We start from the raw sequence: 6,000 nt of genomic DNA on the forward strand, positions 1-6,000 counted from the left end.
TAACTGCATAACCACATAATGTTTTAATCTATGTGCATGTGCGCATGTGCATAAAAATGGAGAAAAAAGAACTGCATGGTGCCGTCGTGTGGACGGCAGAAGACAGTTTCACTACGGAGTGATTCGAATTGCAGTATGGCAGTCTGATCGATAATATCTGGAACAAAGATATTCGGAACAGAACCGGGTCGCTTTAACACGGACTCAACACGCTGTGTGAACAGGGCCCATATCTTGACATCTGAAGAAGCGTGCATGCACACAGAAGCTTATACTCAGAATTAAACTTTGTTGGTCTTAAAGGTGCCTCTGGACTTAAACTTTGTTCTATTGGATAACCAGAATTACTTTAATTGGGAAAGGGTGGAATGAATTTGGGCCCATGTCATTCAGTCCTAATGACATCTTTTTATGACATCTGATCCCATGAAGCTACCTTCTACCTAGCTCAGAACTCTGTCAACAGCTTTTTACAGCTACAGATTTGTATAGTTGCAGACTCTGGGTTGGGAAATTCCTAGGGGTTTGGGGGTGTAATGTGGGGAGTGGAGTATAAGAGTCTACCCTCCCAAGCTGACATTTTCTCTAGGGGAAACTGATCTCTGATAACTGGAGACAAAGCATGTCTGCATAATCCCCGCTACCGTACTGTCACTTCCTCTGTTTTATTCTGCCTTTATGCCTCTGATCTCTTATTTGAGATTGTAGATCTGCATGCACCAGCACCTAGCTGTTTCTAGTTTTGTTTTATGTGCTGTGCACCATTTCTGTAGAAATTAGAAATAAATAATATCAGACGATATACTGAATTAATGCCTCCAAGCCCATGAAAAACAACAACAAAGCCATTTATGCAGAATGCAGCAGCTGCGGAAACCTCCTTAAAATGCCAGTACTCATATATAAAGCTACACCAACTTCTACCAGTTTCCCCTTCAGGATTTTAGAGAACCCCCTAAAAGGTGCCAGTACTCAGTACCAGTAAGTACGATACTGTTAAAAGCTCTACTATAGAGACCATGGCCTGACCTGGATAGCCTGGGCTAGCTCAGTCCCATCAGATCTTGGAAGCTTAGGTAAGGAGTGCTGCCCCTGGTTCGTGCTTGGATGGGAGACCATATAGGAAGTCTTGGGTTGCTACACAGCGGCAGGTAATGACAAACCACTTTTAAGAGAAACTATGTTGGATCAGACCAATCAATGGTGCATCTAGGCCAACACTTTGTGTCACACATTGTCAAAAGTCAGGTGCTATCAGGAGTTCCAGCAGCAAGACCTGAACTCCAGAAGAAACCTTATGGGGTTGGCATAAGTCACCTGCAATTCAGTGGCACTTTCTAGTACCACCACAGAGACCACAGGATCCACATCAGCTCAAAACACCAGAACCAAACCCACAACATCTTTCATTAGAATAGCGGGTGGGGGGTGTTAGACTTAACAGGGATGTGCTATTCTTCGGTCCCTGCCTCTTTCCCGCCATTTCTGGCTCTTTCCCGCTATTTGCTCTGCTTTCCAGGAGGGAGGGGGAAGAGGGGTCTTGGCAGGCCTATGGCAAGTGCCCTCAGGGTGAGCTTACAGTTACAGCCAATCCCTGCAACGCATTTATAAACAGCAATGAACAGAACCCAAAATGTAAAATGGTACAAAATAATCTGTATTTATATAAGGCGGTTTCAGTTCTCGGAAAATCAGGCTCAAACGTGAATGTAGAATCCCCCAGCTTTGCAAGGCTGTTGCTGAGGGCTTCAAAATAGTACTACCTTCCTAGCTTTCCCAGGGAACAGGAAGGAAAAGGAGCACTGGCAATTTGGCCAACAGGATTTCAGGTAAGGGGGCTATACACTGCTTTTAGTCAGGCACAGAAGTTGTTTCTTTTTAAAAATTCTTCTAGGGTTGCCAGGTATGTATTGGAAAATACGTGGAGATTTTGGGGGTGGATCTGGGAGAGGGTGTAGTTTTGGGAGGAGAGGGGCCTCAGAATGGTACAATGCCCTAGAGTCCACCCTTCAAAGCAGCCATTTTCTCCAGGGGAGCTGATTTCTGTCAGCTGGAGATCAGCTGTAAAAATGAGAGATCTCCAGGCCCTACCTGGAGGCGGGGAATCCCACCAGTGACTCCCTGGCTGCTGAGAGCTTTGGGTGGTGATTGTGGCTGGCTTGTGCTTCAGCTCTGAGCCTGCGACTTTCCTGCTGCTTGATGGCCTGGGTTTGTGTGGACTAATTCGGATCAGATCCTGCCAGCTGGAATACCGAAGACTGAAGACAGGCTCCATCTCTGGACTTGTTGGTTTGGGGTGGTGGTGGTGAGTGACTAGGCCTCCTGCCTGGGCCTCAGGCCTCTTCCTGGGTCTGTTCTAGGGTTGCCAATCCCCAGTTGGCTTAAACACAACAGGAAACCACAGCGTACAGATGATTAGAAACTAGCAAAACGCTATGTAAAATACATTTAAAACACTCATATTATGAACATTTAATTGTAATTTATTCATGGCCATAGTTCTTCATAATTCATATAACATTTCAGTCCAACTCACAGTCCAAAACTCAAAAAGGGAATCCAATCCTGGATGCTTGAAGTCAACAAGGTACCAGATCCCCCGGCTCGGAGACCCTCCCCCTGCTTCAGGGTTATCAGAAGGGAAGGTTATCAGGGTTATCAGAAAGGGAAATGTCTGCTAGGCACTCCATTATACCTGTGGAGACCAATTCCTATAGGGTGTAATGGATAATTGATTCATAGATATCTGGAGCTCTGGGAGGGCTGTTTTTTGAGGTAGAGATATCTGGTGCCTCTTCTCAAAACACGCCCCCCTCAAGTTTCAAAAAGATTGGACCAGGAAGTCCAGTTCTATGAGCCCCAAAAGAAGGTGCCCCTATCCATTATTTCCAAATGGAGGGAAGGCATTTAAAAGGCACATGTCCCCTTTAAATATGATTGCCAGAGCTCCCTTTGGAGTTAAATTGTGCTTGTCATATCCTTGCTCCACCCCCAAAGTCTCCTGGCAAGATATTTCTTGATTTGGACCTGGCAACCCTATTCTGTTCTGATCAGTGTTCTCTCTAAGCTGAATTAATGTGAGCTAGTTTACAGTTTTGTAGCCCTTGGCTGGCACATTTTTGTCTTAGCCCAGGGAGAATGGCCCCAGAGCACACTAATTTATGCAGCAGCTCACAATTTTAATGCCATTAGCTCAAGAAGCAGAATTTTTGCTCACAAAACTCCACAGTTTAGTAAGTAAGTAAGTAAGTAAATTTTTATTTATACCCCGCCCTCCCCGCCAAGGCAGGCTCAGGGCGGCTTACAGAGCATGATACACTATCATGGTATAACAATAACAGATAAAATCAATCAACAATATAAATACAAAATATAAATTAATTTTAAAAATAAGCTAAAACAATACAGTGGTGCTACAGTCTCTATTTATCCAGGCAGCGTAATATTCATTCTGGTTACGTCTTAAAGGCTTCTTGGAAGAGGGCAGTTTTGCAGGCCCTACGAAACTGGTTGAGATCCCGTAGGGCCCGCACCTCCTCTGGCAGCTGATTCCACCATTGGGGCGCTTTTATAGAGAAGGCCAGCTCCCTAGTTGTTTTACGTTTGGCATCCTTAGAGGAAACATTGGTTCTGATGTGCGGTTTTTCTTCCACTTTGTAGTCGAAACTATGTCTTAAAGTATTTTTTCATTTTACAGTGGTGGAAGGGACAAAGATCCACACCATGGCAGTTATAGCACCTGGCATGGTAATTATTTGATGTGGGCCATAAGATCGGCAGCTGTGACGCAGGAGTAGCGCACACATTACTTGCCTGCAGATAGGGTGACCATAATGTCTGAAGGCCAGCCAGGGACACATTGGGGGGGGGGGGAGGTCGGGGTGCGCGCGCACGCGCGCGCCGGAAACAGGAAGTGACGTCACTTCCGGTGACGGCATGCCACCACAGGAAACAGGAAGTGACATCACTTCCTGTGACATCATTTCCCCGCGTCACCTGCCGGAAATGGGAAGTGACATCACTTCCTGTGACATCATTTCCCCCAAATGACATCATTTCCCCCAAATGCCACTGCCGGAAACAGGAAGTGACTTCACAGCACTTCCTGTGACATCCCCAAAAATCCCCCAAATATCACCGCCGGAAACAATTTTGTTCTGAAATCCTGTATATACTTCATCAGTATATGGGATAAGGCACTTTCTCAACTGTGCTGCATAATGCAGCCTATTTATTTCGTCCTGTTTGCTCTGTTGGCTCTATCTGCGCCACCTTCATCACTTTCGGGGTGTGGATCCCCCAGTGGGGTGCTCTCCCGACTCCCTCCGCCGGCTGTTTCTGATAGCCCTGCGCCCCCTCTTTCATTTGATATGTGTCCCGTGCGGGTGCCACCCTCCCGCCGGGAGATGCCGCAAAATGAGCCCTCTTGAGGCTTATGGCGGCAGGGCTCGGGGGAAGCGAGCTAGACTGCTGTTCTTTTGAGGGGTTATAGAGTGTTTGGAGCCCGTCCCTGTGGCATCGGTCCCATCGTTGTGGGGCCCAGGGGGCCGGCGCAGCGGCACGCCGAAGCAGCCTGTCACTAATAACACAGGTCGAGATGCAGGACAGGAACCCGGAAGTGACCGACAGGCTGCTTCAGCGTGCCGCTGCGCCGGCCCCCTGGGCCCCACAATGATGGGACCGATGCCACAGGGACGGGCTCGAAACACTCTATAACCCCTCAAAAGAACAGCAGTCTAGCTCGCTTCCCCCGAGCCCTGCCGCCATAAGCCTCAAGGGGGCTCATTTTGCGGCATCTCCCGGGGGGAGGGTGGCACCCGCACGGGACACATATCAAATGAAAGAGGGGGCGCAGGGCTATCAGAAACAGCCGGCGGAGGGAGTCGGGAGAGCACCCCACTGGGGGATCCACACCCCGAAAGTGATGAAGGTGGCGCAGATAGAGCCAACAGAGCAAACAGGACAAAATAAATAGGCTGCATTATGCAGCACAGTTGAGAAAGTGCCTTATCCCATATACTGATGAAGTATATACAGGATTTCAGAACAAAATTGTTTCCGGCGGTGATATTTGGGGGATTTTTGGGGATGTCACAGGAAGTGCTGTGAAGTCACTTCCTGTTTCTGGCAGTGGCATTTGGGGGAAATGATGTCATTTGGGGGAAATGATGTCACAGGAAGTGATGTCACAGGACGCTCCCTCCCTCCCTCGCCGCCTTCCCCGCCGGCGCCCGCGGCCCACCGGCTCCGGGGCTGCCTAAACCGGGACCTTTAATGGTCCCGGTATAGGCAGCCCGGGAGCCGGGATTGGGTGGCCAGAACCGGGAATGTCCCGGGAGACCGGGACGGTCTGGCCACCCTACCTGCAGACCTCTGGTTCAGTTCCTGAGATTTCCAGTTAAAGGAGTTCGAGGGACAAATGCTGGGAAAGACTCCTCTTCACATCCAGGATAGCTACTACCAAAGATTTATTTAGTGCATTTTTTTAAAAAAAATACTGCCTTCTTTCAAAGCATTCTTCCAATGAACGAACCCTATATAGTTCTTTCTTCCGCTGGTTTATCCCCACAACAACCCTCTGAGGTAAGTTAGAGAGTGTGACCGGCACACAGTCACCCATAAGCTTCATAGAAAGTGGATCCAACCTTATGACCCCTTCATCACACTGATTGTAGATGCCACTGAACGATCTGGACTGATTTGGTGCAAGGCAGCTTTGAATGTTCTTAGTTTGGGATGATGCTTTAAGTCAGGTGGATTTCTGGGTAACAATTCAAGGAAGAAGAAAAGACACTCAATAAGAAAGCTGAGCTATTTTGCAGTCTCTCTTTTTTTCCACCAGTTCAATTTGTGAACTTTGTGATTGCTTAGTCAATTTTTATATATTGTAGCTTTATTTTTTAAAATGACTTCTTTATTATTCTGGGCTCGTAGAGATTTTTTAAAAAAATCATTTTATCCTTTATACAGTAGCACAGTTCTCTCAAAATGAGAAGACAC

Source organism: Heteronotia binoei, chromosome 9, assembly GCF_032191835.1.
Source record: "Heteronotia binoei isolate CCM8104 ecotype False Entrance Well chromosome 9, APGP_CSIRO_Hbin_v1, whole genome shotgun sequence".
In the NCBI taxonomy this organism is placed as follows: Eukaryota; Metazoa; Chordata; class Lepidosauria; order Squamata; family Gekkonidae; genus Heteronotia; species Heteronotia binoei.